Source organism: Sinocyclocheilus rhinocerous, unplaced genomic scaffold (assembly GCF_001515625.1).
Source record: "Sinocyclocheilus rhinocerous isolate Xijiao unplaced genomic scaffold, SAMN03320098_v1.1 scaffold3375, whole genome shotgun sequence".
Lineage (NCBI taxonomy): Eukaryota > Metazoa > Chordata > Actinopteri > Cypriniformes > Cyprinidae > Sinocyclocheilus > Sinocyclocheilus rhinocerous.
Window position 1 is genome coordinate 95,569 of NW_015650030.1, and position 13,024 is coordinate 108,592.

The window sequence follows — 13,024 nt, forward strand, 5'->3', positions numbered from 1 at the left end:
GCAGGAGGCCCAAAGGTATCACCGTGGATGCAGCCGCCATGAGACCTAGAACCCTTTGAAAGTAACGGACAGTAATTTTCTGGTCTAGCTTGATATTCTTTAGGGTGTTTAGAATGGATCTGATACGTGCAGGAGACAGCTGTGCTTGCAGTGCGATCGAATCTTATACAACCCCCGAATATGTTGTCCTCTGGGCAGGAGAGAGAACGCTTTTCTTGGCGTTGAGTCTGAACCCTAGAGATTTGAGATGAGCTAGAACGACATCCCGATGTCGAAGCGCAAGCTCTTGAGGGCCAAAATCAGCCAGTTGTCTATGTAATTTAAAATGCGGATGCACTGGAGTCGCAGAGGAGCCAGTGCTGCATCCATGCATTTTGTGGAAGAACCCTATACTGGTAAGCTTCGCCTCTAAAAGCGAACCTCAGGAACTTCCTATGTTGTGGCAAAATTTCTACGTGTAAGTATGCGTCCTTGAGATCGATTGTCACAAACCAATCCCCCGACTGGCTCTGAGAAACAATCATTTTGATTGTCAGCATTTTGAACTTGTATGTTCTGAGATAGCGGTTCAACCCGCGAAGATCTAAAATTGGACGCAACCCCCCATCTTTCTTGGGAACCAGAAAATACCGGCTGTAGTAGCCTGACTCTTTGTTTGGTAGGGGAACATGTTCTATGGCCCCATTGTACAGCAGAGCTTGCAATTCCTGTGTCAACAAATGCGCTCGTTCCAGTTTCACGGAAGTGAAGACCATGCCGTTGAAACGTGGAGGACGATGTGCAAACTGAATCCTGTAGCCTTTCTCTACAGTGCTTTGGACCCATGGAGAGATATTTGGCAGTAGCTTCCACGCTGCCAGTTTCTCTGAAAGGGGTACTAGTTTGGACACTTCGCTTTGTTGGGGAGATGTTAGATGTCCGGTGTCCTGAAACATGGCAGGAGACAACCGGACATGTAACATTTCGCTGGAGGCCACTGCTCCCCGCAACACCAGTGGCGGTGGAGATTGTACAGTGCTCCCCTCAGGGTGCCAGGAAGGAGCCCCTAGTTTCTGTTGGAATGATACGCACCCTCCCCAAGGTGACACACCCCCACAGTCCTGGGTGCACCACCCTCAGGACTTCTTTGAGGAGATGATGCTCCTCAGGTCTGGCATCTTAAAGGCGGTCTGTGGAGTGCGACGAGCCATTCCCCAGTCTTTGCGAGAAGGCGCACGACTCGCCACACTCTCTTTCTGGGCTTCTCGCCCTTAGATAAACCAGACCTGGTCGGGACTGGGTGGCCGACAGTCCCAACGCTTGAGCACGGCGGGGAAGAAACTTCACAAAAGCTTCCTCGTAACGCTTTTCCTCCCGGAACCTACTGACGGCTGTGTTGACAGCGCTGCCAAATAGGCCGGAAGGCGAGACAGGGGCATCAAGGAGGAATGCCTGGTCCTTCTCTTGATACTTGTGAGGTTCAGCCACAAGTGCCTCTCCGTGGAGACCATAGCAGCCATTGAACGGCCAATGGCGAGGGCCGTCTGCTTAGTCGGAGTGACAGGTCTGTGGCCCGGCGAAGTTCAGAAAACGCCTCCTCATCGATACTCCCGCTCATGCTCAAGTCCTTCAGCAGGTCATCCTGGTACACCTGCAAGACCACCATGGTGTGCAGGGCAGCACCAGTCTGACCCGCTTGGAAAGCTTACCCCACCAGCGAAGATGTCAGTCTACAAGGCTTGGTGGGGAGCATAGGTTTTTCAAAAAAGATGAGCTCCCAGGGAAGAGATAGCCCACGAGCGTCTCTTCCACCTGGGGCATCATCATGTAGCCCCATGCCTTTGCATCCAACACATCACAGTGCTCGCATCCCCCAAACACCCAAAGCAAAACTCATGCGGGTCATCCTCCGAGATGAGCCTAAAACAAGGAGTCGCACATCTCTTCTCGGACTCCGACATAGCTTTAATATTTGTTTGATTTTTCTTTTCTTTTTTTAAGGAAAAGATCAACTGCAATGCAGCACGGAGAAAATTCTCTCTCTCTCACACACACACACAAAACGGTCCTTGAAGACAAAGAAGCCTGAAGGTGTGTCCGTTTTACATCTATTTATAACCTTGCAGGTGCATGTAATCAAATGACGTCACCTACTGAGGTTATTTAAACCAATTCTTGGCGTTTGACACACGTGCTTCACAACAGGTCGAACAAAGAATGTTCTCATTAGCCTTATTGAAATGCAGCATCGAGTGTAGCTTTTGATAGGGAACAGCTTTAATACAGACCCAGACTATTTTAATGCATAAACCATCCCAGATCAGCTAGAACCAGATTAACTCTTCAAATGACATTTAATAAAAATTCTCTCCATGTTCAAACACTGAGACTGAAATGCTCTGAACTGAAGAAAACTGAAACCAGATTCACAAAAACCCTGTTAAAGGACACACAGCTGATGACAATGATGGGTGAATCTGGTTCATATTTAGGTGAGAGTGCTCTATGATGGAACATACGCATTTGTGATGAGGCTCAAAATATAGTTAATAATGTGCCTTCAGTTATGATGTCTTTGTTATAGGAGACATTGATGTCAAATATGGTTCATTCTGTGTTACTGACTCTGATGTTAAATAATGTCTAACCCTCATTTTACTGCAGCAGTTCAATCTGCTAAATGTTTGCACTCACACAGGGTCAGAGGTCACCGTTTCATCACTGATGTTTCACGAGTTCGCCTGCCCATACAGTCCTGAAGGTAAATGGTAAGCAAACTTGGCTTGCTGTCCTCAACGGAGGCTTGAACCCGAGGCTCGGCTTGAGCTCCGAGTTCAACTCCCCAAAAAGTGTTTACAAAGGACAACAAGCTGGGCAATCAACTGCGAGTAGTTTGGTGATAAAAGTAGAGAAATCTTTAATGGACTCAATTCCTCTCCCCCAAAGAATGGGCAGAATACATCTCACTGTTGCGGCGATGGGGAAATATAAGGCGGGTGAGGGGCTAACAAATGAGAGGGCTCCTGTAGGAGAGGAGTGAGAAATCACTGCTGCGGCAGTGATGTAAGAACAAAAATGTTAGTATTTTAGTATGACATCTGCTGTGAGAGCGGTGGGAGAAATCAATGCTGTGGCAGTGAGAAATAGAGTTTAGTATGATATCTGCTGCAAGAGTGGTGGGGGAAATCATTGCTGCAGGGGTGAAAAATACAATTTAGTATGATATCAGCTGTGAGAACAGTGGGAGAAATCACTGCTGCAGCAAAGAAGTATTAAGTGATTTGACAGGGAAAATCACTGCTGTGGCAGTAAGAAATAACAGAGTTGATGTGAAAATGGTGGAAGAACAGTGACGGACCTTATGAAAGTGAGGAGGGAGTCCAAGATGTCCAGTTGCTTGAAGGAAATCCTGTGCTGGGTGGAAGGCTCACAGCACTCAGCTGAGGCGGTATGAGCTGTGGGGCAGTGCGGAAATTCTGCTATTGCTGAGGAATGAAATGGCTGGGGTGACAACCAGGGATGGGAGAAGCGGGTTCGATAGAGGTGTCCTCTGCAGGAGGACGTCGACAGGCTTGATTTCCCTTGTTATGAGCTGAAAGTGGAACCAGATCAGGAGGGTCTTTGTGGAGCATTCTTCGTTGGAGGTGAAGTGCTGGGGTTTGCCAAGTTGGGACGCTGTTCAAAGGACAGGGCGGGGACAAATGCCAGAAGAATTGTCATCTCACCTGCGCTTAAAGGTCACTGATCCATCACTGAAGTTATGGGGATCTAGCATGGATCTGTCACTCTTCATAGACACACAGCTGGGCTCTGGAGATGCTGCTCTCTTGTTCTCAGTGTCACTAGAGAAACACATCAGTAATTCACATTATTTCTCTTTCTCACTGATGTATATGATTCTTATAATCCTGTCTCTTGTCTCCAGCACTGGTTATCATCTCACCTGGGCTTAAAGGTCACTGATCCAGCACTGAAATGTAGGGGATGTGGCATGGATTGATCACTCCTCATAGACACACAGCTGGGCTCTGGAGATGCTGCTCTCTTTTTCTGATAGTGAACATCATCCTTCTCTCTCTCCTCATAGAGATTCATTTTAGAGCCAGTGATCTTCTGTCTCCTTAAATATGTTCAGTTCTGCATTTGGACATACAATGACATACAACTCTCATCTTTAGACAAACTGAAAAATAAAACATTTGCCTTCAAGTTCTGGGGCCGTATTCACAAAACATCTTAAGGCTAAAAGTAGCTCCTAACTTGCCGATTTAGGGAGATGATCCTCACTGCAGATTACCAGATCCAGGGGGCGTGGTTGGATCCAGATCCAACTCCTCCCACCTTACATATACCTAAACCTACACGTCTGCACCCCCTGATCCCTAAACCCACCCATCTCCACCCCCTAGATGTGGATCCAACCACGCCCCCTGGATCTTGTGTTCTGCAGTGAGGGGCTACTGGAATTTCCTCACGCTTTGGACTTTGAGCCCTGGCTAACAAACCATCAGTAATTCACATTATTTCTCTTTCTCACTGATGTATATGATTCTTATAATCCTGTCTCATGTCTCCAGCACTGGTTATCATCTCACCTGGGGTTAAAGGTCACTGATCCATCACTGAAGTTATGGGGATCTAGCATGGATCTGTCACTCCTCATAGACACACAGCTGGGCTCTGGAGATGCTGCTCTCTTGTTCTCAGTGTCACTAGAGAAACACATCAGTAATTCACATTATTTCTCTTTCTCACTGATGTATATGATTCTTATAATCCTGTCTCTTGTCTCCAGCACTGGTTATCATCTCACCTGGGGTGGAGAAACTCTTAGAATAAATGGGCTCTAAGAGTATTTCAGACTCCTACTGTAAATCACTGAGACCAAATCATAAACAGTCCTGAAATGGCTGTTGCCGTCAATTCATATCACAACATAAACATTTTAGAAACATTTCACAATGATTTGCCTTTAATTTAATATTTTCATGTACAAGCTGGGCAAGAGGTAACAGCTGCTCTTGCATCCAGTTTGGTTTTCTTTTGCGTTTGCATGTCTTGCTGTCAGCCATGATTATTCTAGTCTGTTATTTAAAAGGCTGTTTATATGCATATCCACTAATTGTTCACGAGATGCTGGCATGTAAGAGCATGACAATTGGCCAAACATATACTTGTTTAATTAGTGACACTTAACCTACATTTTAAAAACTTTTTTAAATATGGCAACATTTTTATTTTAAAATCTTTATTTGAATATTGGAACATGATACTACTTCTACAATATTTCTGAGACTAAATGACTGACAGAGACTCATCCCCTCTCAGCCAATCACAGTGGGCAGAGTGAGTAAGCTTGATGACATCATTCATAGCAACAAGCTCAACCCCGCCCTTTATCTTAGCTTAAGATTTCTCCAAATTCCTTGGTAAAAGTTGGTTTCAGCAGCTTTGTGAAGAGCTTTTAAGAGGAACCTCAGCTAAGAACTTTTACGGCTATTTAGGAGAACTCTTAGTGCTAAGATAAAATGTGTTGTGAATACAGCCCCTGATCTAACAGTATTTAAAAGTGCTTGTGTGATCACAGGCGGTGAGAGAAACCCTGCGTCCCAATGTTCAAACTATCCTTCCTAAATAGTATGTGAGATTAGAATAAGTGTGTCCCAAAGCATTGTATGTTGAAAGCCAGAAGTCCCCGGATGGTCTACTATTTCAGGTAGATTTTTGAAGTGTGGATCCGTGCACACTCTGATGGCTAATATTACCCACAATCCATTGAGCTTTGGCGAAGAATTTGGTTCAGAACTACAAACACGAATAAAAAAAACGTAAAAAAATTACAAACATGGCAGATATGCGCGACCGACGGTCAAGTAGAGAGGTTTAGAAAAATGGGTTTGAGTTACTAATAATCAACATTTAACCAGGTAAAAAAATATTTAATTATTCTTATCTGTGTTATATTTCATCTGCAACAGCAATGTGAACTTTTATAAACATCTGTTTGGCCATTAACTTTAAATGCATCATTATGCAAAAAATATGAGCAGAGTTCTCTGCATAAAGACCCACGGCTGGCAGATCAGCGAGCTACTTCTTTTCTCTCAGATATGGTAGGAAGTTAAATTACATGAAATGTGGAGGATGTTAACTGTGACAAGATGATTGACAGGCCAGTTTACAGTGACAGGGTGCGTGTAACTATGCGACAGAGAGCCCGTTAAAAACGCAATTGTATGACATGATAGTTTGTCCCAAAGCTTGCCTACTCTTCTACTACGCACTCAAAAGTGTGTACTTTCTCTTCACCAAAAGAGTACATACTATAAGGGCGTAGTATAAGTAGGCACATTGGGACGCAGCAAAAGAGTTGCATCTCGCATGCGTCCACTGATGATGACATCATTAAGCATGCTTAATACAGCGCTTCAACCTGGCAGCAGATCAGAGAAGATCAAGGAGGCCTTTCAGCATCCCGACCCGAGAGTAGCCTTTCTTTAAACATGCTCTTTGAAAAGATTTACATTAAATAAAATGTTTCTGCTTCAGTTTACAGGAAACTCTGCATTTACAGGATGAGCTGCTTCATTACTGGATACGGATCTGGTCTGGATCCATTCCGACACGCAAGTGGACTCTGATCTGGACTAGAGGTTGACCGACAGTGGATTTTACCAATACCGATAGCTAGGTTGGACCACACAGGCCGATATGATTAATTAGGGCTAATAATAATAGTTGATTAAACCGTTAGTCGACAAGAAGAGGCTTAGTTGATCAAAATTTTATTAATCGCTTAGTAGCAGGAAAAAAATGCACAGGAAGTGGTGAAGTCACGTAGTCCGTGACGGACAAATCATTAACAGCTGGTCTGTGTGGTAATTACAATACATCAGACATCCACATGTTCGTTTCGTTCATCGACCTCAAATGTGGCTTATCATCTGAAACATGTAAGTAGCAACATTACATGGCCGCTTGTTTTAATATTAACCTAGAAAAATGTGCGCTATTAAAGTGTTTGCGTGGAGTGTGGAAGCTGAATAGTAGCAATCATTTGCATTTAACTTAAAATACTCCGTCATTTTTCCTCATACATAATAATACATCTTTTGAATTTGTAAAAGGTTTATTTTTATTTGAGTGCACTCACAATAACAACAAAACACTGCTTTTGTAAAATAATAAAAGCAAACAGGGTGCGCTTTCTGCCGTCTCGGTCTCTGTGAACTGTGAGCGTGTCAAAAAATTTTTAATTTAATTTTAAAAAAGAACCAAAATTCTGTGCTTGCCTCACAGACATGAAAAATACATCTATAGAAAGCGAAGTGTCTACTTTTAAATGAACCAATTCAAATGGAAAGCTAATATTTTCAGATTGTGTAATCCGTATGAAACGTGCACGGCCACTGTGGAGTTGACGAGTCAGTGTTGTCGAATTCATCGTTGCAGCCCAAAATACAGAGAAGAGGATTTGTTTGTACTTTTATGTATTAGAAGATCATTGTTTTCAAATAACTAAATGCATAAGCTAGTAACATCAGCCAGGTTCAGTGATTTTTATGATGAGAATGAACTGCAACCAAACTAATATGCATCAGTATGTCTGAGATCATGTCTGTCCTTGCTTTTACAGTTTCTAAATGTAAGCAGACTTTACATTTACATATGCTCATCACTGCCAAACCAAATGTATCGGATTACAACACAAACACAGCCTCACAGTTCATCACCTCTGTTGCTGCTTTAGTTGCTTCACTTCGCACAGGATTATTTTTCTTATTAATGTGCCACAGATCACTTTTAATATTCCTCTGTGTTGCAGTAATCAAGAGAAGTGTCATCGCTGAAGAAATGGCAGACGTTTATCCTCAGACACCAGTGAACATGAGCAGCGTTTCGAGTCTAAGGCAGTGGACAGTCGTCTTTGCTACACTTCTGACTGAACTAGCAGCGGTTAGAGCCAGTGAGAAAGCTGTGTTTCTACTGAGGCGTTTAAAGTGAAGCTCACACAGAGTTCTGTCATCATTTCCCCTCACGTCTCACCAAACCTCTGACTGAAGCGGTTTTCTGAGGAACTCGAAAGAAGTCACTTTGAAGAATGCTGCACATCTGTCACGTGTGGAAAACATGAGGGGAGTAAATGATTTTCATTTTTGGGTGAACTATCGCTTTAATTAGCATGCCACACACTTTAAATATCAACCATGCTGGGCACAGACACTTAAAGTGATTGTGTTATCATTGTAATTAGTGCTGTGTGTAATTAGTGTAACAACATGTGCATTGATAAAATATATATATTTAATTTCATTCAGTTTGGTGCATTCAGTTAGACCTTTAGTAACAGATACTTGTATCTTATTTGATCTTTGCAGGTGCAGAAATGAAAGCTCTCTCAGATCTCACCAGATGAAGATGAAACACAACGACTCAGAGATGACGAGAGATTCGGGAAATGAGCGGCAACCAAGGAACAGTAATCACTGATCCACTCAAAAATGATCCATACTAATTGTTAGACAGTGATTTATATGATTTTGCCAAGTAAAAAATTTGTTTAATTCAAAAACATCGTCATTTACCAATGTGTTGTTCAAAACACTTTTTAGCTTTCTAATGTTTTGTAATGTAATGTGTCAAAGTTTACAGTCCTAGTAAATGCGAGGTAATTTTTGCAAAATGTGGTGAATATTTTACTTACACTTACTATAAACTGCTGTTAGTTTGTTTTTGCAGTAATTGTTTTGTAAATAAATGTTCTTCATGTCAGCTTGATCAGTTGAGTTCTTTAAAAATGGACTTTAAAATTTCATTCGTAGTAATGAGATGTTTATAGATTTGTTAAATATTTATGTCTAATAATCTATATAGTTGAAATGAAATGAAATGAAATAAACGCTTTGGCTGGGTATGAATTTTAAATGAAAGATTAATGAGCCGTACAGTAGCCTAGATGTAGAAATGAAACTGGGTCGTGTCTGGCGCGCTGTGCACATCCGGCTTGAATGCGGCAGAGTCCGGAAGTGACGGCTGCGCATCTGACCCGATTGATTGACCCGGAATCGGGCAGCGAGTGAACGGGCATCCGGCCCGTGAGAGTCCAGCCGGAACTGGCCCGAGTGTGCTTTGCTATCTGGGCAGCTTTCTGTCATTCACTTACAGTTTGATCACGACATGAAGAGCGAATAGGACATTCTGGTTTAAATCCTTCATTATTCACAACAGCGAAACATCAGTCAGGAGTGTGTACTACATGCAGTGAAGCAGAGACTATTGAGCATGTACTTCTACATTGTGCAGTATATACCAAAGAAAGAGAGGAGTTATTTAAGAAACTGAGAAACATAGGAGTAATTAATTTCACTATATCAAATCTTTTAAGTTGTGCCTCAGGACAGACAAGTACTATGAGAGAAATTCTTAGTTATCTGAAGATAACAGGATTAGAAAGTAGAATTTAAATGTCATAATAATACTACCGGTTGTTTTATTTATTTATGGATTTATTTATTTTTGGTTCCTTTTTGCCTCTTTCCCGTTAATGCTTCACACTCCAGTCCAGTTGGTGGCGGTAATACACCATAAGTTGGCTTGGCAACCGCCATAAAATCGTACAAGAAGAAGAAGGAGAAGCACCCGGGACTTTTATTCTGCCCTGCCGGTGTGACGTCACACGCCCGCGCCGCGCTACTGCGCTCTTGTGATTCGGCGGAAGAAAGGTCTGTTTGTATTCATTTAAAGTGTTCAAATCGATGGGGAAACTATTCAGACGTTCGTGTAAGTTTGACAAGAACTGTAAAATGAACGAACTGTTATTGAGTGTAACATGATTAACGCTTTATCCAACAATCATGAGCGTTAAAGGCGCGTCTCATTTCTCCGGCTGCGTTCCGCTTCTCGTTTAGACAAAACTGACATTTGTTTGTGCTGGTTTGTGCCGTGAAAAACATGCAAACGTGTAACTCTTAGCGATGTTTTACGTGTCATTCAGACGCTTAAATATATATATATGTGTGGGTCAGAGACGAGACGTCACCTTTTTGGTGTCCGCATCCAATTACATTTACAAAAGTCATTTTAAATGCATACAAAACATATTAAATGCAAGTAAATTGTCTACTTTCATATTTCAAATAACCTTTGTGACAATAAAATGTCAAAATATGGGGGAAATAATGTTCCAAAGTGTAAAATTGTCATTCAGTGTAATGGCCCGGGCTTTGATTTGACCAATACATCTTTAAATAAACATAAAATACCAAGTTAGAGAATATATGTGTTGTCTTGGCATTCTCAGGTAAGTATTGGCTGTGTTCTATTAAAAGGGCTATGTCTTATTGTATTGGCTTTTGTCCCCCGCAGTTATTCTGAGATTGTTCAGTGTAACAGGAGGAAGCTATTCTGAGATCATATGAAAACTGATAGTCATTCAGCAGTCTGTGATTATTATTAACTAACACCTGGAAGACCGTGTGGTGCTGCAGAAAGAGAGTTTATTGCTCTGAAATACTTGATCATTTCATCTTTTCATGGTGTGGTAACATAGGTTACAAAAGCACTCGTCATTCAGTGAAACGCCAAAAACACTTTTAATGTTAGATGTTTTGAAAAGCAAGTAGATGTTGTGAATATCTTTACTGGTCAAGCTCACTGTTTGAAATAGCTGGCCATTTGATTGCCTGAAACATAAGCTAAAGCAGAAGTTTGGTCATGCAGTGTAATGCTAATGCTCTGTTACACCACAGTGTCATCCATTACACTGCATGACTATATCGCTGTAGAAATAACCATTTTAGCATCTTATTTATATTACAGATAAATGAGGAATGTTTAGCAGTGACAGATATGTGTTAAACTTAATAAATATTAATATTTGAATGCATTTTGGTATTGTTTAATTTGATTATTGATTAATTATAGACACCCATGAACAGAGGGAGTCACTAGGCACTGTAAACTACCAAAACGCTGATAAGTAAGTGTGGACCCAGTAGCTTGGGCGGCACTCTTAAAGCCCGTCCACACAAGAGCAATAACTATAACCGTATGCTAGCCTCCACACAGATGAACAATAGCACTGTTCATGCTAAGCATGTGCTGCAGGTTTATCTTCTGCTGCTTTAAATGCTGGAGCTCGTTAAAGTTGAATGGATTCTAATTGGCTGTCAATGCTTTTATCATTCATCAGCTGGAAAAAACAAACAAATCCAACAATATAAAAGAGATTCCAACAATAGCGTTTCTCTGTGCAGTTATTGTTAGTTGTGCTGTGGAATCTGCTATTCTTATATACAGAAGGGTTATTTCCTTCCACTTTTTTGATTGTTTTTTCAGATCACTGAGGGGATTCTCCACACAAATACTCATCCTGATCATGTCATTTATGTTTGCAAACAAAGTATTGATAAATGTGGCTGAAAGCAGGAATTTTTCAGTCAGAAACAAAGTGACAAGCTAAGCAAGCATGGCAGGGGCGCATCAGGAAAATGCTTAACCTCTACCTGAATAGCAACTCCAGGTCACTAGGCTTTCTGTGAGCCTCCTTGGAAGATGTCCTGACCATAGAACTTAGGCCTCCTCTGGCTTAAGCGAGTCATCCTGCTGAGGCTTCTGTTCTCAGATCTCCTATCAGTGATATTATTCCCTTAAAGGTATTCTCAGGAATACCAAGCCATGAGCTCTGCCTATGGTTACGCCTTTTTTAGAAGGGTTAAGCCAGGACTTTATCGGTTACAGTTTTTAGCATTGGTGTACACCTTAGGGACGGGAACTTATTTAGAGGAGTTGAATTTAATGTAAGTCTAGAGGTCTCTAAACTCGGTACTGGAGGGCCGCTGACCTGCAAAGTTTAGCTCCAACACCAATTAAACTAACCTAAACCAGCTAATCAAGGTCTCACTAGGCATACAAAAAACGTTCAGGCAGGTGTGTTGGAGCTGGTTTGAGCTAAACTCTGCAGGACAGTGGCCCTCCAGGACCGAGTTTGGACACCCCTGTGTCAGTCAATAAGACACTCATACCTTTATCATAGCAGAGTGGGTATTTTGTTCCCCATAGCATGCTGTAGGGCAGTGTTTCTCAACCAGGGGTCCGATATATGGAAATCCAATATAGCTGATGATATGGCCAAATACTGGACAAGTCAACTAACTTGAATTATACTTTACTGCATTTGGTCCTCACAAAGACACAAATGATTCATAGATGAGTCAATTTTGTTCTGGGGATCCTTGAGGATGGTTCTGAATTGGACTGGGGTCCGGTACGCCAAAAGGTTGAGATTCACTGCTGTAGGGGATGCAGTGCCAGTTCCCATTCGAAAATGAACATATCAGGTTATGCATGTAACCTTGAATCCCTAAGAGGGGCAATTAGAAACTGTCTACTCGCCATGCTTCATGTGTTCCTGTGTACATTTTCTTCAGAAAAGAAGTGAATGATGTGTTATACAAATGCCCCTTTTATACTCAAGGTCGCACCAGTAGTGTCATTGTAAGCTGTCGCCGGCCAATGTCATGTTCTTTGTTGTGTTTAGACTTGTGCTTCAGACACTGGTCATGCTGATGGCATTCCCCCATAGTGTTCTCTAGGGGACGCAGTGTCTCGTTCCCCTTTTCTTACCACAAAATTATTAGATTAATTGTCAAAATAGTCGACCAATTACTCAATTACCAAAATAATGTGACAACCCTAATGTGTTACACTGGCCAGGTGAAGGAAGGAGGAGCAGAGGATCTACAGCCTTGTATTTAAAATCTTAAGGCAAAGACTATAATCAATGAGCATTGAAGAAAAGTAAAGGCAATCTAGGACTGACTGAAACTGAGGGACTGAATACAAAAAGAGTAACTAAACATGACGTGAGCATAGCAAGGCAAGGCAAGTTTATTTATATAGCACATTTCATACACAATGGTAATTCAAAGTGCTTTACATAAAAGGAAGTAAAAAAATCACAACAATAAAACGGGGAACTTAAAAACTTTAAAAATTATTTAGAAATTGATTTAAAATGAATTTAAAACAGTTAAAAATAGGAAAT